A 25,238-nucleotide genomic window follows, 5' to 3' on the forward strand; every position below is an offset into this window, starting at 1 on the left:
CCTTAGGTGGGAGCAAACGTTAAGCCCTTTGAACTCCAGAATGGATGGATAAATTTTGCAGACTCCTGTTTAACCCAATTTCTTATTCTTCCTTGACTGGAAATAAATGTTGTCCTAATCCCACATGCACTGACTGCCTCCTGGAGCATTTCTTCTTGATGCACATGCAAGCCTCTTAAGAACTATAAGAATAAAGTAAATAACAGAAGAATCTCATACCCTACAGGTACTTATAAAAATAAGTTTCTAAGAAAAAATATAAAAATGTTAAATATGTAAAACAATAAGAATATGAAGTATCAGTAGGCAGTCTTTGATTATTTGAAGTGCAATGTCAGTCTTCTTCCTCATCCAGTTCTGAAGAAATATCATTTTCATTACTAATAGAGACCTACTTAGATAATAAGGGTTAAAGCCTGCTAGTCATGTGACCTTGCTAACATTGCACCTGAGAATTAGGCGCATGATCATTCCAGTCATTCCAGCACTTGAAGTGGGTCTCCCATCTACTGCCCCCTGCCCCTAGAGAAGTAGAAAAGAAGACCTTCTTTCTACAAGTAGGCTCACTAGGAGGAGCTGTAGAGCTGAAGAGTTGCTAACTCAGCAGCATGCCTGGTTAGTTCTTTCCAAACCCTCCATTAGATAACTCCATTTCCTGGGGCCAAGAAAATTAAAGGGCAGGGAGGATACCAGGAGTATGACATGCCATGAGTGTCACAAAGATGGAAAACATCTAGAATGAGGCCAAATTACCCCACAAACAAAATTCAAGATTTTGTATTTTTTTAACCACAAAGCTTATGGTCAATCAATCAGGGGAGGATGGGTTATCTCCCTATGCAGATGAGATGTCAGGAGTCTATTAAAATAACTCTAATCTCATCTTCATGGATCTGTTTCTTCAATACTAGTCATTACTTTTTCTATATCTTCTCAGAAGCACTCATGAACAGCATATTACTCTGAGATCAGATTCTAAGCTAATCTCAGAATAATACACTAATACAATTTTTACCATATACATTTTACACATAGCTGAAAATTTACATCTCCTCTTCTTTGTCATCTTAAGTTATGTGCCACTACATTCTCCAGTGTAGCACATTAGAGATTCTTTGATAATTAAATGACATTAAGAGACTTCAAAAATCATAAATACCCTCCTATATTAAAATGCTAAAAAAGAAAAATTTCCCACCTTTGAATATAAACAAGTTTTCTTATAAAATTTTTAGGCATAAATTGAAGGTCAAAGATTGAATCTCTTCAATCTCTATGTTAAAGCCCAACGACATTAGAATCCAAATGAATTACTGCCTGAAATGAAATTATCTTCCCCTTGTTAAGTCCAAATTTTTCTATTAAATGTAAGCAAAAAAAAAATAAAATCACTCATTTCTTATTCTCCGTCTTAGTGAATTAGTGGAAGTTTCTTCAGAGACTTGACATTGAATTAATATAACATCTCAACTCACTGAAGCAAAAAGAACATTTTTTTTTTTTTTTTTTTTTTGAGACGGAGTCTCGCTCTGTCACCCAGGCTGGAGTGCAGTGGCGCCATCTCTGCTCACTGCAAGCTCCGCCTTCCGGGTTCTCGCTATTCTCCTGCCTCAGCCTCCCAAGTAGCTGGGACTACAGGTGCCTGCCACCACGCCTGCCTAATTTTTTGTATTTTTAGTAGAGACGGGGTTTCACCCTGTTAGCCAGGATTGTCTCGATCTCCTGACCTCGTGATCCGCCCGCCTCGCCCTCCCAAAGTGCTGGGATTACAGGTGTGAGCCACCGCGCCTGGACAGAACGTTTTTTATCTCTGAGCAAGAAGAAAAAACAGGTAAGGGAAATGAAAAAGATAAGGAACAAAAAGAATCAGTCCAGAAAATCTAATTTCTTTTTATTTTTAAGTGAGAGAAAGTTTATTAAGAAAGTAAAGGAATAAAAGAATGGCTATTCCATAGGCAGGGGAGCCTCTAATTTCTAATTCTGATTGTTTTTCTTAATTTTTTTTCTAATGATACTCTCGATTTTACCATAAAATATTGGCCATTTAATAAAGAAGTTCAGGGACAGACAATAAAATATAAAGTAAAGCAATGTCTCTCATCTCCAGCACTGTCAACATTTTGAGAACAATTTTTTTTTTTTTTTTTTTTTGGTGTGGGGAGCTTTCCTGTATATTGTAGAATGTTTAGCAGCCTCTCTTGCATCTAAATCATTTCTCCCACCTGTGACCAAAAAAAAATAAACAAACAAACAAAGAAAAATCTCTACACATTACTAAAAGTCCTCTGAGGGCAACATTGTCCCTAGTTGCAAACCGCTATAGTAAAGAAATCATCAGTTAAAGTTGAAAGTAAATAGGAGTTTGAAAATTCACTCAAATAGAGACTTTTGCCTGTAAACTTTCAAAAAGTAAGACAGCTTCACATATAAAATAATAGATCAGAAAAGTCTTCTGACAATCCAAAGATGAATTATGTCTCTTTATCTGAAAGAGATAGATCTAGAGATAACCCCTTTGGTTTTTTTTACTTCTGTGCTAGTTGTTATAAATACCTGACCATATCTTAACCATTCAGATTTTAGGGCAATATTGCTCTGATATCTCATCCAGAGGTGGAGAAATCCATGTTTTAGGGACATTTAAAAGATTTCTGGGAAAAGGCTGTCTGTGCCTTTTGATAATAAGACTGGGTGAATTACATGCAATCTCTTGGAGTACTTGACTATATCTTCTGGAGAAGGCCATGTTTACTGTATACAATGATATGATTCTGTGCATGGAACATATTATATTGATACTAATTTATGAGGGCATAGTTGATAAACCCCAAAGAAGTTAATTTTATTGTTATATAAAGGCAAAGGCTGGCTGGATGCAGTGGCTCACACCTGTAATCCCAAAACTTTTGGAGGTAAAAGTCAGGAGTTCAAGACCAGCCTGGCCAACATGTCAAAACCCCATCTCTAGTAAAAATACAAAAATTAGCCAGGCATGATGGTGGGTGCCTGTAATCCCAGCTACTCGGGAAGCTGAGGCAGGAGAATTGCTTGAACCCAGGAGGCAGAGGTTGCAGTGAGCCGAGATTGCACAACTGCACTCGAGCCTGGGCAACAGAGCGAGTCTCCATCTCAAAAAAAAAAAAAAAAGGCAAGGGCAATACTATATATCATGAAAGCCTGAGATACTCTCAGACCTTTGCCAGTTGTACATTTAGAAGTTTGTTTTGTTCTTTCTATCTTTCTGGAAAATTTGATATGATCGAGACAATAGAGTTTCCGAATAAATGGCAAGTCACAAAAATACTTGAAAATAGTCCAAGTAAAATGGATTTTACTATCACTAGAAAAAGATTGCAATTTCCATATTCAAAATACAAAATAAAATATTTCTGCTGCTGTAAGAACCATAGCTCATATAACCTTGAAAGGTTTTTATATTATATGTAAAGTTGTATGACACCCAATGATAGACTGTGATGGGTTAAAGAGCAATACTATGAACACTAAAGCAACTCTTAAATAACACAACAGTTTAATTACAAAAAAAAATTGAATAATCACAATGACTCAACTACTTGAAAAAAAGAAGAAAAAGAAATCAAAGAACAAATGAAACAGGACATCTGTAAGATGGCTAAGTAGAAGGTCTCCAGCCTTCATCCACCCACGGAACACTGATTTGGCAACCATCCATGGATAAAATGTCTTTGTGGGAACGTCAGGACCCACTCAGGAGGTCATGACAACCCACTGGAGCCCAAGACCAAGGAAAACTGCTTTGAGAAGGCAGGCCCATGTCCCGGGAGTAGGCTCACCAATCATAGACCTGGCCATGAACACAGAAACACCGCCATCTGCCTGTGGACCCTGCTGCAGCCCTGCTTACATGTGGTTCCAGATGCAGCCTCAAAAGTCATTCCCAAAAGTCATTCAGGAGCAGGTTGTTTAATTTCCATGTAATTGTATGGTTTTTAGTGATTTTCCTAATATTTATTTCTATTTTTATTGGGTTGTGATCAGAGAGGGTGGTTGGTATAATTTCGAGTTTTTTGAATTTGCTGAATATTGTTTTACGGCCAATCACATGGTTGATTTTAGAGTGTGTACCATGTGCAGATGAGAAGAATGTATATTCTGTTTTTGGGTGGACTGTTCTGTAGATGTCTTTTAGGTCCATTTGGTCAAATGTCGAGTTAAGGCCTAAATATCTTTGTTAGTTCTCGCTCTCAATGATCTGTTGAATGCTGTCAGTGAGGTGTTGAAGTCTCCCACTACTACTGTGTGGTTATCTAAGTCTTTTTGTAGGTCCCTAATAACTTGTTTTATGAATTTGCACACACTTGTCTTGGGTGCATATACATTTAAGATAGCTAAGTCTTCTTGTTGAATTGAACCGTTTACCATTATGTAATGCCCTTCTTTGTCTATTTCTATCTTTGTTCGCTTAAAGTCTCTTTTGTCTGAAATTAGAATGGCAACCCCTGCTTTTTAGTTTCCCATTTGCTTGGGTGATCTTTCTTTGAGCCTTTACTTTGAGCCTATGTGTGACGAGTCTTACATGCAATGACACCAAAGACAGCATACAGTTGGGGCTTGCTTCTTTATCCAACGTGTCACTTTATGCCTTTTAAGTAGGGCATTTAGTCCATTTATGTTCAAGGTTAATATTGCTATGTGTGGAGTTGATCCTGTTATTGTGTTGTTAGCTGGTTATTATGCAGACTTCATTGTGTGTTGCTCTGTGGTGTCAATATCTATGTAATTAATTGTGTTTTTTGTGGCTGGTACTCTTTCATTTCCATATTTAGCACTCCCTTAAGGACCTCTGGTAAGGCATGTCTGATGGTAACAAATTTCCTTAGCATTTGCTTGTCTGAAAAGGATTTTATTTCTCCTTTGTTTATAAAGTTTAGTTTAGATGGATATAAAATTCTTGGTTGGGATTTCTTGTCTTTAAGAACGCTGAATGTAGGCCCACAATCTCTTCTGTCTTATAGAGTTTCAGCTTAACAGTCGACTGTTAGCCTAATGGGGTTCCCTTTTTGGATTACCTGCTCCTTTTCTCTAGCTCCCTTTAATACTTTTTCTTTCATGTCGACCTTGGAGAATCTGATGACATATGTCTAGGGGATGGTTGTTTTGTGTAGTATCTTGCAGGTGAGCCTTTTAAAGGTGAAGTTTCAGAGAGTCAAACCTTAGCCTCCAAGGAGACACAAATGGCCATGCTGTGAGCTGTCTTTGGAGGTGGCAGCTCTAGGAGTTGAGGGACTTCGTTCAACAATTGCAAGAAATTGAATTCAGTCCACAAACTGAATAAGCTTGGAAGAGGACACTGAGCATCTGATGAGACCACAGCTCCAACTGACAGTCTGATTGCAGTATTGTCACCCTGAATAGAAGACCCAGTTAAACCCTGCCCAGACCCTTGGCTCATGAAAACAGATAATAACTGCGTGGTGTTTTAAGCTGCTCAGTTTGCACAGGTAAATCCACCAGTAGGAAAGTAATATAGAAGTTAAATGGGCCAGGCGTGGTGGCTCATGCCTGTAATCCCAACACTTTGGGAGGCTAAGGTGGGTGGATCAAAAAGTCAAGAGATCGAGACCATCCTGGCCAACATATTGAAACTACGTCTCTACTAAAAATACAAAAATTAGCCAGGCGTGGTGGCACGCACCTGTAGTCCCAGCTACTCAGGAGGCTGAGGCAGCAGAATCACTTCAGCCCAGGAGGTGGAGTTTGCAGTGACCTGGGACCATAACACTGAACTCCAACCTGGGCAACAGAGAGAGACTCCATCTCAAAAAAAAAAAAAAAAAAAAAAAAAAAAAATTTAAACGAATACCTTTGACCATTGATGGAAGTTACTTTCATTCCCTCTTACTTAATCATCTTTATCTTTGCCCTGAAAGAGGGATGCTGTAACCCCATTTGTAACAAGTGGGTCTGAGGCCCAGGAAAGTGATAGAATTTAGCAAAGTCCACCTTGCTACCTGGTGGCCCCAGCTAGAACTCAGCCCCAGGTCCATATACAAAAAGTCATTACAACATCCACTAAAATTTTGCCCCTCTCTCCATGCCTTCCTGTTTAGAAACCTGTTCCTTCAGGGATAGATCGCAACCCACTGTTAAAAGGTACTGAAATCTGATTTTCACAAAATATAGTAACTACCACCCAAAGTTAATAATAGTATTTTAGAGCCAGGCACGGTGGTTCATGCCTGTAATCCCAACACTTTGGGAGGCTGAGGTGGGCGGATCATGAGGTCAAGAGATCGAGATCATCCTGGACAACATGGTGAAACCCCGTCTCTACTAAAAATACAAAAATTAGCTGGGAGTGGTGGCAGATGTCTGTAATCCCAGCTACTCTGGAGGCTGAGGCAGGAGAATTGCTTGAGCCCAGGAGGCAGAGTTTGCAGTGAGCTGAGACGGCATCACTGCACTCCAGCCTGGCAACAGAGCAAGACTCTGTCTCAAAAAAAAAAAAAACCAAAAACTATTTTTGAGTCCTTATGTGTCAACCACCGGGCTATCCCAACACCAATAGATATTATGATTATGATTAGTTTTTCCATTTTATTGATGAGGAAACCGACACATAGAAAGGTAAAGGAACTTGCCAAAGTGACGGTCACACAGCCAAAGAGCTGTAGAAGCAGCACAGGAATCCCAGCAAACTCACAGCCAAGCTCTGCTTTTCACCTTCACATCATATTGTCCTCAGACTAAAACCCTAACTCTGACCTTCCGAATCAAAAATCATACTCAAGGCCAGGCGCAGTGGCTCACGCCTGTCATCTCAGCACTTAGGGAGGCCGAGGCAGGTAGATCACCTGAGCTCAGGAGTTCCAGACCAGCCAGGCCAACATGGTGAAACCCTGTCTCTCCTAAAAATACAAAACTTAGCCAGGCACAGTCGTGGCTGTCTGTAATCCCAGCACTTTGGGCGGCTGAGGCATGAAAATCACTTGAACCCAGGGGGCAGATGTTGCAGTGATCCATGATCATGCCACTGCACTCCAGCCTGGGCAAGACAGTGAGACTCTGTCTCCAAAAAAAAAACAACATTTTGCTTAATAATATCTTGGAAGTGCACATATATTCTGTGAAGGTTGATGGACTACAATTAGCTTCAAAACACAAATAAGTATCTGTGTTTAAATGAGGCCTTCTGCATAATAGCTAGTGAAAATCAATGTAGCTATTCATATTTTGGTTCCCCTTCCAGGGACAGAGAAGTTGCCCATGACTCTGTGATCCATTTTGTCCAATGAACCATGAGCAGGAGCAACTTGAGTCACCTCCAGGTGGAAGTGTTAAGAGACTCTGTGATCCACCACATTCCCTTTCCCCTGAAGTGGTGATCAAGGACACATGGAGAGATGGGGCTTTTGTCAGCCTGGGTCCCTGAGTGAACACAATGAACAGACCACCCCACAATGCCCTAACACAGCCCAGACATGCAACGTGACCAAGAATAAGCCTCACTTTGGCCAGGCACGGTGGCTCATGCCTTTCATCCCAGCACTTTGGGAGGCCAAGGCGGGTGGATCATTTGAGGTCAGGAGTTCAAGACCAGCCTGGCTAACATGGTGATCTCCTGTCTCTACTAAGTACAAAAATTAGCCAGACAGTAGTGGCACAGGCTTGTAATCCCAGCTACTGAGAAAGCAGGAGAATCACTTCAGTCTGGGAGGCAGAGGTTGCAGTGAGCTGAGATTGCGCCACTGCACTCTAGTCTGGGTGACAGAGTGAGACCCTGTCTCAAAAACAAACAAACAAACAAATACCTCACTGCATGGAGCCACTGAGATTTGGATATTGTTGTTACTGCACCAGAACCCAAATCATCCTGACCACTAGACTGTCCTAACTAGGGTTTCTTACCAAAAGCAAAGGCATTTTGAAAGTTCGTGACATTTAAACAAAAGAGTAAATACCAATATCTGCCATTTTGTCAGGCTAACAAACCCAAACAAAGCCAACAGCCAGAAGTTAAAAGAAACATATCATTAGGTTGAAAACAGAACTGTCAAAACAGGCACAATTGACTTCATTTAGTGATTGCAAAGAACATCAGGAAAGACACAGGTGAGGTCATATCATTTATCACATGCTTAATTGCACATGTTTGACTAAGAGAAACACAAAGTATTTAAGCTCATCTGTAGTTCAAAGTGCCTATCGGTGTATTTATCCATTCATCCTGATTTATGTATTGAGCAACTCTTTTGTGCCAGGCACTGTGCTGGGTGGTGGTAATGCAGTGATGAAGATGGCAGGCATGGCTCTGCCCTCCAGGAGTTTCTAGGATATGGACAGAGGCAAAAAATAAGTAAATCCATGAAAGAATTATTGGTGGAACCTGTCCCCAATATTTCAACATAGGTTCTTTCCATTTTCCATAAGGGTCAGCCAGCTGAGAAATAAAGAGACACTACAAAGAGAGGAATTTTACAGCTGGGCCGCTGGGGGTGACATTACATATCAGTAGGACCGTGATGCCCCCTGAGTCTCAGACCAGCAAGTTTTATTAAGGGTTTCAAAAGGGGAGGGGGTGTAAGAACAGGGAGTAGGTACAAAGATCACATGCTTCAAAGGGCAAAAAGCAGAACTACTACTAAGGGTCTAACAAAGATCACATGCTTCTGAGGGAACAGGACAAAGGGCAAAAGCAGAACTACTGGTAAGGGTCCAGCAAAGATCACAAAGCAAAGGGCAAAAGCAGAACCACTGATAAGGGTCTATGTTCATCGGCACACGTATTGTCTTGATAAACATCTTAAACAACAGAAAACGGGGTTTGAGAGCAGAGAACCAGTCTCACAACAAATTTACCAGGGCAGAATTTTTCTCCAGCCTAGTAAGCCTTTGGGTACTGCAGGAGACCAGGGCGTATCTCAGTCCTTATCTCAACTGCATAAGACAGACATTCCCAGAGCGGCCACTTATAGACCTCCCCCCAGGAATGCATTCCTTTCCCAGGGTATTAATATTAACATTCCTTGCTAGGAAAAGAATTTAGTGGTATCTCTCCTACTTGCACGTCCATTTATAGGCTCTCTGCAAGAAGAAACATATGGCTCTGTTTGCCCGACCCTGCAGGCAGTCAGACCTTATGGTTTTCTTCCCTTGTTCCCTAAAAATCACTTTTATTCTCTTCTTTTTCAAGGTGCACTGATTTCATATTGTTGAAACACACATGTTTTACAATCAATTTGTACAGTGAACACAATTATCACAGTGGTCCTGAGGTGATGTACATCCTCAGCTTATGAATATAACAGGATTAAGAGATTAAAGAAACACATAAGAAATTATAAAAGTATTATTTGGGAACTGATAAATTTCCATGAAATCTTCACAATTTATGTTCCTCTGCTGCGGCTCCAGCCAGTCCCTCCATTTGAGGTCCCTGATTTCCTGCAACAAGAAGTAATAAGAGGTTAAAGTGGAGAAGAGCAGGGAAGTCCACTTTATAAAGGGGTCAGGAAAGAGCTCTCTGTGGAAGCACCATTTTAGCCGAGGCCTAAAGGATTGTCTAATTTGGGCAGGTGCAGAGGAAAATCATTCCAGGCTGAAGCAGCAAGTGAAAATGCCCTGTTGTGGAAAAACGTTTGAAAGTCCAAGAAAACAAAAGGAGGCCAGAGTGGCTGAATAGAGTAGGCCAAAGAGAGGAGATAGGAGAGGGCTGGAGACGTGTCAGGAACAGGCAGAAGACTCGGGGTCTCGATTTTATTCTATGTGCCATGGGCAGGAAAGGCAGGGATGAAACTCAATGGACACCTTAAGATCACTGAAGCTGCCAGATGGGAAATGGATTGCTGAGCACGGAGAGCAAGTGCAGAGGAACAGTTAAGACCAGTTTGGAGGCTGCTGCTGTAGCCCAGCTGGGATAGCACTGTCCTAGGCAAAGATAATGACAGTGAAGATAGAGAGAGTGGACAAGTTGGATAAAGTTTAGAATCACAGGACTTGCTGACTGGAGAAGAGGGCAAAAGCAGAGTTAGCACAACACATGAGTTATGACCACCTTGAGCAGCTCAGCAGGGTGTGGTGCCATTTACAGAACAGAGATGGCATGGACAGAGCCCATGGAGAAGGAGGAGGAAAAAGAGAGTTTGGCTTTGGGTTTAAGACAGGGTCTCTGGCTCTGTCACCCAGGCTGGGGTGCACTGGTGCAATCATAGCCCTTTACAGCCTCAAACTCCTGGGCTCAAGTGATCCTCCCCCCTCAGCCTCCCAAGTAGCAAGATTACAGATCCTACAGATGAACATCACCATGCCTAGCTAATTTTTTTTTTTTTTTTTTTTTTTTTTTGTAGATAGGGAGTCTCACTGTGTTTTCCAGGCTGGCTTCAAACTCCTGGCCTCAAGTAATCCTCCCACCTCGGCCTCCCATAGCACTGGGATTACAGCCATCACCTACCACTCCAAGCCATGAGTTTGGCTTTGGATGTAACAAGGCTGAGGTGTTCATAAGTTGACAAATGGAAAAAAGAAGAAAGAAGTTGAGTGTTTAAGACTGCTGTTTGAAGGAGAAGTCTAGCCTCAAGACAAAAGTTCAGAACTCATCAGCTGAGAAATGGCACTGAAAATTATGCAAATGGATGAGCTCAGCTAGCAAACAAGTCCAGAGGGAGCAGCACTGGGCCATCCACCTGGCCTAAGGCCACCCCACTCTTCCCAATCCCTGTGTTATGCTGGAGAGGGTTCAGCCTCTGGTGAGTTTCACCAAACCCCCACATCTCTTTCTTCTGAGATCTTCTCTAAAATCCCCTCTTTTATACTTAGTGAAATGGGATTCTCTTTTTCCCATCCAGCTTAAGCAAAAACTTTTGACTATGAGAAGAATGAGGATGCATTTAGTATCTGATCTGCATGGCTAATTCCATCAAAGATTTCCCATTATTCATGCCTGGCAGTCTCATTTTCTTCTTTTACCTCTCAGAGTATAGTCGTAGCCTTAATTAGTGACCCTTTCACCCTTCTAATACCAGCGATTTCCCCTATCTCAGTTCTCAGGATGTTCTGTTCGCAGAATTATCTCCTGAATCCTCACCTGGGGATAGAAATTGTTCTCTGTGGCTGTGTCTTCCCCGCTAATTCTTATCAAAAAACTCAGTGATCTCTGTGCATCAAATATTAAACGCAAGCTTAACAGATCATGCTTCTGGCTTCTCTCTCTCTCTGGCCTGTGGGTTAACAGGTTTGCAGCCTTTGCAGAGAAGACACCAAATTGTAAGAAGGCCAGAGTTTCCAAGAGTGCTGGTCACTCTTGCTCTCTTTCTCCTGCTCAAAATTCAGCACTAGAGAGTGTTACACCATTTCACCTGCAGAGGAGTTCATCTGACTCTAGGGACTGCAGAGGAGGGAGATGGGCAAACTAACAGGCATTCAGAAAATGGCTACCACAATGGGAGAGATAATGAAACTCAAACCAAATGAGCAATGGTCAAAAAAAAAAAAAATCTAGGGGGCAGCTGCAGTGGCTCACACCTGTAATCCCAGCACTTTGGGAGGCAGGTGGATCACTTGAGATCAGGAGTTCGAGACCAACCTGGGCAACACAGTGAAATCACATCTCTACTAAAAATACAAAAATTAGCCAGGTGTGGTGGTGGACACCTGTAATCTCAGTGTTTTGTGAGGCTGAGGTGGGTGGATCACCTGATGTCAGGAATTTGAGACCAGCCTGGCCAACATGGTAAAACCCTATTTCTATTAAAAAATACAAAAATTAGCCAGCTGTGGTGGCAGGTGCCTGCAATCCCAGCTACTTGGGAGGCTGAGGCAGGAGAATTGCTTGAAACCAGGAGGCGGAGGTTGCAGCATGCAAAGATTGCACCACTGCACTTCAGCCTGGGAGACAGTGAGACTTTGTCTCAAAAAAAAAAAAAAAAAAAAACAAATGTAGAGACATCCATCCAGGCTGAAGAGAATATTCCAGAGCAGGTGTTGGAACACTAAAGCCCATGGGCCAAATCTGACCTGCCTGCACATGTTTTTGTCAATAAAGTTTTATTGAAACACAGCCATGCCCATTTGCTACATACTCTCTCTGGCTGCTGGATTAGGCTGTTCTCTGATGCTGTAAAGAAATACCTGAGGCTGCGTAATGTATAAAGAAAAGAGGTTTAATTGGCTCACAGTTTTGTAGGCTGTACAGGGAGCATGATGCTGACATCTGGTGAGCTTCTGTGGAGGCCTCAGGAAACTTACAATCATGGCAGAAGGGGAAGCGGGGGCAAGAGAGTGAGGAGGGAGGTCCTACACACTCGTAAACAACCAGATCTTGCAAGAGCTCACTCACTATTGCAAGGTCAGGACCAAAGGGATGATGCTAAATCATTCATGAGAAATCCACCCCCATGATCCAATCTCTTGCCACCAGCCTCACCTCTAACACTGGGGATTACATTGCAACATGAGATTTGGGCGGGGACACATATTCAACCTATATCAGCTGCTTTCATGCTATGGGTGGCAGAGTTGAGTAACTACTACAAAAGACTGTATGGCCCACGAATTCTAAAATATTTACTATCTGATGCCTTCAAGAAAATGTTTGCAAACCGTGCTCTTTAAAATGAAGGGAAGGAAGAAGGCAGGAAGGGGCAGAGAGGGACACGGGGCTGTATTCAAACATCTGTTGTTAAGAAAGAGAAATTCAATTTATTTGGCATGGCCCAAGTTATCAAAGTAGGAGCACTCCATTGAAGTTTCAGGAGAAACACTGTGCTGAATATAAAGATGACACCATCTGTAATGCCTAACCTTGTTTTTATTAACTTTGTTCTTAGACTTTCCTTTTCTTTTAATCACTTAGCCTTGTTTCTTCCTGAATTGTCTTTCTTTTAGCTAAGAGAGCTAGACAGACTTTATCTTGGCTTTTTCACTGGCAGCCCCTTCCTCAAGGACTTAATTCGTGCAAGCTGACTCTTAGCACATCTAAGAATGCAATTATCTGATAAGATACTGTGGCGAGCAATATTCGCAGTTCCTAGGAATTCGTCAGATTGATAATGTCTAAAGCCCCGCATCTATCACTTTGTAATAGTCTTAAAGCCCTTAGACCTAGAACTGTTTACTTTCGTGTAACAATTTATCCTTTTAACTTTTTGCCTACTTTAGTTCTGTAAAATTGTTTTAACTAGACCCCTTTCCCCTTTCTAAACTAAAGTATAAAAGAAAATCTAGCCCCTTCTTTGGGGCCAAGAGAACTTTAAGCCTTAGCCGTATCTTGGCTGCTGGCTAAATAAACAGACTCTTAATTTGTCTCAAAGTGAGGCATTTTCTCTAACTCGCTCAAGTACGACATTTGGAGGCCCGAGCGAGAAACGCTACCAGGTGAGAGCCAGGCTCACTCCGGGCTCCCCCAGAAGGATGGCCAGCTTCTGGGGGGGTGCCACCTGAAAAAAAATTTCAGGTCCCCGAAAGTTGACCATCTTCCAGAGGAGAGCGGATCGACTACCATGTGGGAGCCCACAACAATTCCATCTCTGAGTCCTCAGCTTCTGACCCCGAGGTCAGGCAGGTCAGATTTGACTTCAGTTCTAGTAAGAGGGAAGCGGCCCTGATGAGGGCATCCCTCTTTTGACTCTGTCCGTTTCTCTAGGATGCTAGAAGGTAGAGCCCTGGTTTTCTGTTAGGCACCTCTGTGTCTCTGTCTAGGAGGGAAGTGGCCCTGACAGGGGCCCTCCCTTGACTCAGTCCACATCCCAGGATGCTGGAGGACTGAGTCCTGGTTTCTGGCAGAACGGTCTCTCTTCTCTCTCTTTTTCTGTCTCTCATCTCTCATCTTTCTCTTGTTCAAGTTTCTTGAAGAATATCGAAGAAAGAAAAAAAAAACTGTTATAAACTCTGTGTGAATAATGAATGAATGAAGCGCAAGCCCTTGTCCTCCAGTTTGTAGCTCCACGGCGAAAGCTACAGAGTTCAAGTGGGCCCTCACCTGCAGTTCCGTGGTGACTTCATAATGCTTACGGCCGCATCAGGCATAGCTCGATCTGAGCCGGAAGTTTATACCAGCCTGCCAATGCTAAGAGGAACCCAAGTCCCCTCAGGACGAGCGGCCAGGCAGGCCTCTGACTAATCCCATCACAGGACCCCCTCTCCCCTTGTCTGTCTTAAAAAAAAAAAAAAAGGAAGAAACTGTCATAACTGTTTACATGCCCTAAAATCAATTGTTTTTGTTTATTGTTCTGTTCAGTGTCTATTGTTCTTATTAGTTGTTGTCAAAGTTTTGCATGTCAAGATGCTGATATTGCCCAAGACGTCTAAGCAAAAACTTCTTCAAAGTCCTTAGTGCTGATTTTTTGTCACAGGAAGCTAAATTTCTCATCAGTCATTTAGGCTGGCCACCACAGTCCTGTCTTTTCTGCCAGAAGCAAGTCAAGTGTTGTTACAAGAGCAAGGGAGAAAAACATTTGCCTCATTAAGATTTCTAGCACCATGAAAGTTGTAAGTATTTATATTGTCATACCCCACGTCCAAGTGATTAGACTTCCTCTAAACTAAACCAGTAGTAAGTTCAAAACAACCACCCTGCAGATTTCCTTGCTCACCTCTTTTGTCATTCTGTAACTTTTCCTGTGCCCTTAAGTAGAACACCGAGTAAAGAAACGTATGCCCCTACTGCTTTACTTCGTTTAGATTGTTACTCTGTTCCTCTTTGGCTACTCTCCCATCTGAAAAATGATCCGAGTAGTCCTTTTCTGCCTTATCCCTGCCCCCTACCCCACCCATCTCATTTTCTGGTGCGACCGCAAGTTCAGTGTCTCCAGGACTTGGCTCTGCTCACACTCCTTAAACCCTTAAAAGAAAAAGCTAAATTTAAGCTATTTGCCTTTAAGTCATAAAGACACCAAAAGTATTTAGAGTACAGATCTAGAAGAAGAAGAATGCCTAGATCAAACTGATGCAGAAGATCTCAGGCTGGCTCTAATCCTCCTCCCTCAATCTTAAAGCTATAGTAATGTAGCAAGTAGTAGTAGCTGTTGTAGTTTTTCTGCCCTTTCTAGTCATGTTGATTCTGTTCTTTCAATACTCCAGTCCCCCAAGAAATAAGTTTCTCTGTCCATGCTAAGTTTAATATCGATGCTCAAATTTTACTAAATTGCCATCAAAAAAAAAAAAAAAGAAACACTTCCTCCCAGCCTTGTAAAAGTTAAAGCCCTCTCCAATGTATGCTGCAGAATTTTTCTCTCAGTTTCTGAGAGGATTATAAAGTCTGCCTTAAAAAAGGCATGCTCCAGACACTCTGCAAAATAAAATGTCCAAAGTTTAAAGTCAAGTGGCACCCTGAAGAGTCATTGAACCTCACAGTTGTTCAAGCTGTGTGGCAGGTTGTTACTAAAACTCCTCGCCACCCTGATCAGTTTCCCTACATTGATCAATAGCTAAGTTTAGTCAGGAGCCCCCTCCATGGCTCCACTCATGCGCCATTCATAATTCTACCTCCAAGGCCCTCCTAAGCCAGACCGCGTTTCCGCCTCGACCCTCAGTCCGTTCGACTCCCCCTGTACTGCCTCCCTCTGAAGAAGAGGAGAGTCTCCCTCACCCAGTCCCACCGCCTTACAACCACCCTGCTCCCTTAAAGTTATCCCATTTCTCCTCGACGACGTCCCCTGTAGGCTCGCCACCCATTGCCTCTCAGTCGCGACCGTTGCAGGAAGAAGTAGCCTCTCTATTACCACTGAGAGAGGCACAAGTCCCTCCAGGTGACGAGCGCTCAGCACCCTTCTTAGTTTGTGTCCCTTTTTCTACTTCTGACTTATATAATTTGAAAATCCGTAATCCTCCCTTCTCTGGAAAGCCCTAGGCTTTGACCTCTCTGAGAGAGTCTGTACTCAGGACTCACCCGCCCACTTAAGATGATTGCCAACAGCTCCTTTTAACCCTTTTCACCTCTGAAAAGAAAGAACGTATCCGAAAAGAAACCAAAAAGTACTTCCTCACATCAGCCAATTGACCGGAAGAAGAAGCTAGAGACCTCCTTGAGAAGGACTTTCCCTCTACCCGGCCTAACTGGGACCCAAATTCCTCAAGTAGAAAGGGAGCTTTAGGCGATTTTCACCGGTATCTCCTCGCAAGTATTAAAAGAGCGGTTCAGAAACCCATAAACTTGTGTAAGACGACCGAAGTTGTCCAAAGGCCCGATAAGTCACCAAGAACGTTTTTAGAGCTCCTCCGGGAGGCTTATCGGATTTACACCCCTTTTGACCCGGCAGCTCCTGAAAATAGCCGTGCTCTTAATTTAGCATTTGTGGCTCAGGCAGCCCCGGATATTAAAAAGAAACTCCAAAAACTAGAAAGATTTGCTAGAATAAATATCAGTCAGCTTTTAGAAATAGCCCAAAAAGTTTTTGACAATCAAAAGTTTAAAAAGCAAAAACAAGCAACACAGGCAGCTGAAAAGGCCGCTGATAAAGCATTCAAAAGACAAACAAAAATCTTGGTGGCAGCTATCCAAGAAGTACAGAATGAAATAGCCCGTTAATTTAGCATTAAATGAAGCCCCTGCTTTAGCCCACCCTAATATCTCCATAAAAGCCAAGGAGTTGCTAAAGACTTGCTTACTCAGACTCTAATACCCTAAAGATGCCCAGTGACCTATTTATCTAAGAGGCTAGATCCTGTGGCCTCTAGATGGCCAAGTTGTCTGTGAGCCGTAACGGCTACAGCAAGCGTGGCCCAAGAAGATGATAAGTTAACTCTAGGCCAAAATTTAACCCTTACAGCTCCTCATGCCATAAAGACCTTACTACAAAATGCTTCTGGCAAATAGATGTCAAATGCTCGCATCTTGCAGTATCAAAGTTTACTGTTAGATCAGCCTCGTTTGGCTTTCTCTCCCACAAAGTGTTTAAATCCAGCTACACTACTTCCCGGCTCAGACTCCACTATTCCTGTTCATGACTGTCAAGAACTGTTAGAAACTATCGAAACTGGCCGAACTGATCTTCAAGATGTGCCCCAAGAAAAGGCAGATGCCACCGTGTTCACAGACTGTAGCAGCTTCCTCAAGCAGGAAGTATGAAAAGCCAGTGCAGCTGTTCCCACGGAGACAGATGTGTTGTAAGCTCAAGCTTTACCAGCGAACACCTCAGCACAAAAGGCTGAATTGATCGCCCTCACTCAGGCTCTCCCATAATGTAAGAATAAACGTATTAACATTTACACTGACAGCAAGTACACCTTTGCTACTGTGCATGTACATAAAGCCATCTACCAGGAAAGCAGGCTACTCACCTCAGCGGGTAGCAGTGATCCACTGCAAAGGACATCAAAAGGAAAACACGGCCGTTGCCCATAATAACCATAAAGCTGATTCAGCAGCTCAGGTCGAAGCGAGACTTTCAGTCACGCCTCTAAACTTGCTGCCCACAGTCTCCTTTCCACAGCCATATCTGCCTGACAATCGCGTATACTCAACAACAACAACAACAAAAAGCTGGCTTCAGATCTCAGAGCCAATAAAAATCAGGAAAGTTAGTAGATTCTTCCTGACTCTAGAATCTTCACACCCTGAACTCTTAAAGAAACTTTAGTCAGTTACCTACAGTCTACTACCCATTTAAGAGCAAAGCTACCTCAGCTCCTCCGGAGCCATTTTTATATCCCGCGTCTTCAAAGCCTAACAGATTAAGCAGCTCTCAAGTGCACAGCCTGCGCCCAGGTAAATGCCAAACAAAGTCCTAAGCCCAGCCCAGGCCACTGTCTCTGAAAAAAGTCACCAAGAAAAAAGTAAGAAATTGACTTTACAGAAGTAAAACCACACCAGCCTAAGTACAAATACCTTCTAGTACTAGTAGACACCTTCTCCAAATAGACTAGGGTATTTGCTACCAAAAACGAAACCACCAACACAGTAGTTAAGATTTTACTCAATGAAATCATCCCTCAATATAGGCTGCCTGCTGCCATAAAGTCTGATAATAGATCAGCCTTCACCTCACCTATAGCTCAGTCAGTCAGTAAGGCATTAAACATTCAATAGAAGCTCCATTGTGCCTATCAACCCCAGAGCTCTAGGCAAGTAGAACGCATGAACCACACCCTAAAAACACTCTTACAAAAGTAATCTTTAAAAAGCAGTTTAAATTAAGTAAGTCTCCTTCCTTTAGCCCTACTTAAAGGAAGGTGTACCCCTTACCAGGCTAATTTCTCACCTTTGGAAATCATGTATAAGAAGGCGCCGCCTATCTTTCCTAACCTAAGAGATGCCAAATTAGCAGAAATATCACAAACTAATTTATTACCGTACCTATAATCTCTCCAACAGGTACAAGATATCATCCTGCCACGTGTTCGAGGAGCCCATCCCAATCCAATTCCTGACCAAAGTCCTGCCATTCGTTCCAGCCAGGAGACCTAGAGACCTAGTGTTTGTTAAAAAGTTCCAAAAAGACTGACTCACTCCTGCTTAGAAAAGACCTCACACCGCCATCCTCACGACGCCAATGGCTCTGAAAGTAGATGGCATTCCTGCTTAGATTCATCACTCCCGCATCAAAAAGGCCAACAGAGCCCAACTAAAAACATAAGTCCCCAGGCCTTAGTCAGTCCCCTTAAAACTGCATCTAAGTCAGGTGAAGCCATTAGATTCATTCTTTTTATCTACCTCACTTATTTGTTTTTGCCCGTTACATCCTCTGTGCCTTCCTACTCCTTTCTCTTCACCTCTTTGACAACAGGACGTGTATTTGCAAATACCACTTAGAAGGCCAGTACCTCCAAGGAAGTCTCCTTTGCAGTTGATTTATTTATACTGTTCCCGAAAGCCAGCCCATACCCACAAAAAGCGACACAATCTGCCAGTCCCAGGAGCAGGAAGTGTCGACCTTGCAGCAAGATTCAGACACTCCAGGAGCCAAACTAATTGTAGAAGCTCAAAAAGTGCAGAAAAAAGACTCCAAAATATTGACTTTTACCTCTCTCCTAGAAATCACCCTGATGCTAGCTGTCAAGAATTAGACATGTGTAACTTTCGCCACCTACTCTAAAAGATCAACTAGATCTTCAACTCTTTCCATAAGTCGTGCTTCTCATCCTAAATTATGTACTAGAAAAAAATGTAATCCTCTTACTATAACTGTCCATGACCTTAATTCAACTCAATAGTATCATGGCATGTCATGAAGATTAAGATTTTATATCCCAGGATTTAATGTTAAGACTATGTTCACCATCCAAAAAAACCCTAGTCTCATAAATCCCATCCAAGTCAATCAGGCCTTTAACTGATCTAAGCAACCCTGTGTTCCAGAAACCCCCTGAAAAAGTTGATTTAACTGTTCCTCCACCATTCTTAGTAATAAAAGATACACTCCAGAAAGCGCAAGAAAATCTAGATAAGCGCCAACAAGAACAAGAAAATAACATCCCTTAGTATCAAAGCATGTTCAACTAGAACCCAGAGCTAACTATTCTAATTACGAAGGTAGCCAGACCCCCTCCCCATCCTACTATTAAGTCTAATTTTTGGACCTTGTATATTAGTTTCTTAATTTTGTAAAACAACACATAGCTTCTGTCAAACTTATGTATCTTAAGACTCAATATAACCCCCTTTTAATAACTGAAGAATCAACTATTTGATTCCCCAAAAACACAAGTGAGGAATGTAATGCCCAACATTGTTTTTAGTAACGCTGTTCTTAGACTCTCCCTTTCTTTTAATCACCTAGCCTTGTTTCCACCTGAATTTACTCTCCCTTAGCTAAGGGAGCCAGACAGACTCCATCTTGGCTCTTTCACTGGCAGCCCGTTCCTCAAGGACTTAACTTGTGCAAGCTGACTCCCAGCACATCGAAGAATGCAATTAACTGATAAGATACTGTGGCGAGCAATATCCGCAGTTCCCAGGAATTCGTCCAATTGATAACGCTCAAAGCCCTGCGTCTATCAGCTTGTAATAGCCTTAAAGCCCCTAGACCTAGAACTGTTTACTTTCCTGTAACAATTTACCCTTTTAACTTTTTTGCCTACTTCTGTGAAATTGTTTTAACTAGACACCCCTCCCCTTTCTAAACCAAAGTATAAAAGAAAATGTAGCCCCTTCTTCGAGACCGAGAGAACTTTAAGCGTTAGCCATTTCTTAGCCGCTGGCTAAATAAACAGACTCTTAATTCGTCTCAAAGTGTGGCATTTTCTCTAACTCAGTCAAGTACAACACATCCAGCAGGCACATAATCCACTCTAAAATGCCGTCCTGGGTTGGTGAAGATGATGTTGCTGGAAATATCCTTAAATTGCATGTGGATGAGTTCCCCCAGAGGCATACATGTTGAGCTACTTTGCTGATGAAGGGTACAAGTTAAAGGGGTTTTGAAAGGCAGAGTGAGGTTCCTCAGAAGGCTGTTGCTACAGAAAACCAGGAGGAGAAATTACATGGCCAGATAGAGTGGCATGACCATTGGATAAGGGCTTTTTGTTTGTTTGTTTTTGAGATGAAGTTTTACTCTTGTTGCCCAGGCTGGAGTGCAATGGCACATCTCAGCTCACTGCAACCTACGCCTCCCAGGTTCAAGCGATTCTCCTGCCTCAGCCTCCCTAGCAGCTGGGATTACAGGCATGTGCCACCACGCCCAGCTAATTGTGTATTTTTTGTAGAGATGGGGTTTCTCCATGTTTGTCAGGCTGGTCTTGAACTCCCGACCTCAGGCGATCCAACTCCCTTGGCCTCCCAAAGTGCTGGGATTATAGGCGTGAGTGCCCAGCCTGGATGAGGGTCATTATCAAAGATGGAAGTTTTCGTAGCCTGCAGTTTAATCTCTTCATTTATGTCCTCCTGAAATCTTCAGGAATAGCACTATTTTGTCAATACTTCTGGGGTCGTACTTAGGGGGACTTAAAGGATATGTGATGTGGCAGCCTTTGACTCAAGGGAGTATCATACTAGCTCAAAGAGATCTGGGTACATGCCAGTTGAACCAACTCTTTTGAGGATGTGATAGATCCTGGGAGGCCACTCTGATCCTGCCAACCTTGAGGCCAGATGAGTCTTTGAGAAACATGGTTTGGCTTAACACCAGCACTTAGTCTAATACCCACCATGAATCTTGCTGAAATGAAGCTATACAAATACCTTTTCAGAAGATTTTTTTTCATTCCAGATCCTTCTTAGAAATTCCTAAGGCTTAATGCTGTGTGGAAGATTCTGAGAAAGAAAATAGTTTCTGATCTTTGGGATTCCCCTGAGATGGTCCAATCTGCAAAAAGTTCATTACCATTTCCATCAAGGACACTGAGAACAAGAGTCTTATCCGGATTGGATCCTGGGAATTGAGAAGCTTCAGCAGGTGGGAAGTGCACCCTCCATATGCTCACACCCTTGTGGGCTGTTTCAGTTACCTATTGCACCTAAAATTAGAAACTTTAAGCCACCACAAGTCATTATTGCTCATGACCCTGTGAGTTGCATGGGGACTTCCTGGCTGGTTTAACCTGGGCTCATTTGTGTGGCAACCTGCAGCTGGAGGGCCAGCTGGGCGGAACATCCAGGATGGCCTCATGCATGTGCCTGGCAGTTGGTGCCGGTTGTTAGCCGGGGAACCTTGTTTTCCTCCATGTGGCCCCTCGCCCTCCAGAGCCCCTCTCCAAATGGCCCTTTAAGCAGGATAGCCAAGGTTTGCTTGGTGCCAGCATCCAAGAGGGCAAAAATATGGAAACTGCGAGAGGGCTCTCAAGGCCTAAGACTATCTGCATCCCAAAAATCTGAGGTCTCAGTTAATTCAGAAAGTTTATTTTGCCAAGGTTGAGGACGCACGCCTGTGACACAGCCTCAGGAGGTCCTGACAGCATGTGCCTAAGGTGGTAGGGACACAGCTTGGTTTGATACATTTTAGGGAGACATGAGACATCAATCAATATGTGTAAGATGTACATTGGTCCAGTCTGGAAAGGCGGGACAACTCCAGGTGAAGGTGAAGTTGAGACAACTCGAAGCGGGGAAGGGGCTTCCAGGTAATAGGTAGTTAAGAGACAAATGGTTGCATTCTTTTGAGTTCCTGATTAGCCTCTCCAAATGAGGCAATTAGATACACATTTATCTCAGTGAGCAAAGGGGTGACTTTGAATAGAATGGGAGGCACGTTTGCCCTAAGTGGTTCCCAGCTTGACTTTTCTCTTTAGCTTAGTAACTTTTTTTTTTGGTGGGGGGACAGAGTCTGGTTCTGTTGTCCAGGCTGGAGTGCAGTGGTGTGATCTCGGCTCACTGCAACCTCCAACTCCAGGATTCAAGCAATTTTCCCTGCCTCAGCCTCCCGCGTAGCTGGGATTACAGGCTCCTGCCGCCACAGCTGGCTAATTTTCATATTTTTTAGTAGAGACGGGGATTCGTCATGTTGGCCAGGCTGGTCTTGAACTCTTGACCTCAGGTGATCTGCCCGCCTCAGCTTCCCAAATTGCTGGGATTACAGGCGTGAGCCGCCGAGCCTGGCCTAGCTTAGTGATCTTGGGGCCCCAAGGTTTATTTTCCTTTCACAGCTAGAAGTTGGTACCATCACTTTGGCAGCATTCCACTGGCCAAAGCAAGTCATAAGCAGCCCAGATTCATGTAGAGGAATATAAACTCTACCTCTTAAAGGAAAGATTGGCTCAATTACACTGCATGAGCGTTTGCAGAAAGTTGTACCCATCTTTGGAAAGTACCACACACACACACACACACACACACACACACACACACACAGACCCCTTTACATGCAACCCTCCCTTGAGCTGCATCCACTTCCAGGCAGAATCAAAACTTGACAGTACTCGACAGAAGAAATGTAGTGTCCTAAAAGCCAGTTCTCTTCTTACTCAACTTCAGCCTCATTATAAGCAGATTCTAACACAGTTTATGTGTCTTGAGAAACATTGTAATTAATTTTTGGAATTTAAGCATTTGAATTTATAGCAGTAGCCTGTGCATAGGAAATATGCATATGGTAAGTTTTTCCTTTCTGATAAATCATGCTGAGGGAACCACAATGTAAATTTTTTTTTTTTTTTTTTTTTTGAGAGGGAGTCTCACTCTGTTGCCCAGGCTGGAGGGCAGCGGCGTGATCTCAGCTCACCGCAACCTCCGCCTCCCGGCTTCCAGCGATTCTCCTGCCTCAGACTCCTGAGTAGCTGGGATTACAGGTAGGCAAGACGGGGTTTCACCACGTTGGTCAGGTTGGTCTAGAACTCCTGACCTCTGATCTGCCCACCTCGGCCTCCCAAACTGCTGGGATTAAAGGCGTGAGCCACCGGCTCACATATACTGTAACTGTATATTGAAAGTTTCTTTTTTTTTCTGGTAAATAATTGACAGGTTTAACAGAATGTATCTCCTATTCCCTTCACTGCAGACATCTCTTGCCTTTTCAGCCTAGGAGCCCTCCCTTCTATACTCACAGGTCCTACTCCAGTCATGTGGCTCTCATGGGAGCTGCCATGTTCTCAAATGACTCCACCTCTCTGGCCTCAGTTGATTGGTCCAGAGATGAGCATCTGGCCTAAGTTGGCCAATCAGAATTCTTCCCTTCAATATTTTTCCAAACTGGAACTAGACCAAGTTAATCATTCTCTGTGATGACAGGAACTGTGTGTAGTGAGAAATACACTACACATAGTAGTATTTTGTGGCCACGTTTCTCGCCTTATGGAGAAAAGGCTTGAGTGACAAGAAATTAAGCCATTATGCAGACAAAGCTAGAGACAGAGATGGAGAGAGAGATCTGATGGTGTCTACATCCAGAGATGGAGAGAGAGATCTTGTGGTAAGCCCCTTGGTTTTTATCATTCTAGTACATGCTTGCAACTGCATACAACCAAGACTTTCACCTGAGGGCTTTCTCAGTCAGGCATGGATTATGTCAGAAAAGCCACAGAAGCCCGGCACAGTGGCTCACGCCTGTAATCCCAACACTGGGAGGCCGAGGCAAGTGGATCACGAAGTCAGGAGTTCGAGACCAGCCTGACCAACATGGCAAAACCCCGTCTCTACAAAAAAATAAAAAAATTAGCAGGGCATGGTGTCAGGCACCTGTAATCCCAGCTACTCAGGAAGCTGAGGCAAGAGAATCGTTTGAACCTTGGAGGCAGATGTTGCAGTGAGCCGAGATCACACCATTGCAGTCCAGCCTGGGTGACAGAGCAAAACTGTGTCTCAAAAAAAAAAAGAAAAAAGAAAAGCCAGAGGGCTGATGCCCTGGGACCAGTCCTCAGCCAGTGACGGATGGGAGCCAGGCTATAAATTCTTCAATATCTTTGCCCCCTGGATGGAACAACTTTGAAATGTATTCCACATCACCTCCTAGAGGTCCCCAGTGGGGTCAAATCCTAGTTGCCTGGAGTGGTAAGCTGCTCACTGAAGCCCCCTGTGTGGCCTCCTGCCTTTTCATGAATGAGTTCCTCACTCCCCTATTGGTGTTCCCTGGAATCATCTCCTAAATAATCCACTTGCAATCCTGTCCCTCTTTCAGGATCTGCTTGGGGTTGGGGTTGGGGAGTGCAGACAAAAACATGATCCCTTTTCCACTCCACACTAATAAGATGAGTTTCTGTCACTGGCAACCAAGAGTTCTGACTATTACCTCCTTCTGAGCTAATTCCTAAAATGTATTCGAGAATTTCCCCACCTCCACCCCACTGCCTATGTCATCAATATGTAGATTTCTTAACAAAGTTTAATGGTATTCTTTGATCAACCTCAAATTTCACAAAGCACACTGCACTTTCATAAGGGCTCGCCATGACTGACAGATCAGTCTTTCAAAAGAAGGGAAGTGTCAGAAATGGCTCTGCTAGACTCACGTACTCTTTGGTAGAATCTGGGTCAGGATGGTGTGGTCGGGAGATGCTTCTGGAGCTCTGGGACCCACAAGCCTGCGTGTCCCATGGTGGAGTATTAGGACAACTTGAAAACATAGTGGCAGGAGGAGGCTTCCTTCCTCCCCTGCAGTCCATCCTCCACCACACCCAACGTGCTCAATAGATATTGGTTAAATAAGTAATGGGGCCAGGCGTGGTGGCTCACGCCTGTAATCCCAGCACTTTGGGAGGCTGAGGCAGGTGGATCACCCGAGGTCAGGAGTTCAAGACCAGCCTGGCCATAGAGGCAGGAGAAGCACTTGAACCTGGGAGACAGAGTTTACAGCACGGTGAGATGGCACCACTGTGCTCCAGCCTGGGCGACAGAGCGAGACTAAAAAAAATAATAATAATGAATTTATTCCTTCCAAACTGCAACTCACCAAAAG

At 43.3% G+C, this 25,238-nt stretch overlaps 1 long non-coding RNA gene across 2 annotated transcripts in view; it reads right to left on the bottom strand.

Annotated features, from left to right (window-relative positions):
* Positions 1–7,185: 7,185 nt before the first annotated feature.
* LOC129047664 (uncharacterized) overlaps positions 7,186–25,238 on the bottom strand; it is an 82,558-nt gene continuing 64,505 nt past the window's right edge. For both annotated transcript variants that reach the window (XR_010140970.1, XR_008509394.2), the window contains exon 3: positions 7,186–9,426. This is a non-coding gene — a long non-coding RNA (uncharacterized LOC129047664). The remainder of the gene's footprint in view (positions 9,427–25,238) is intronic.

The sequence above is a fragment of the Pongo abelii genome, chromosome 7, assembly GCF_028885655.2.
Source record: "Pongo abelii isolate AG06213 chromosome 7, NHGRI_mPonAbe1-v2.0_pri, whole genome shotgun sequence".
NCBI lineage: Eukaryota > Metazoa > Chordata > Mammalia > Primates > Hominidae > Pongo > Pongo abelii.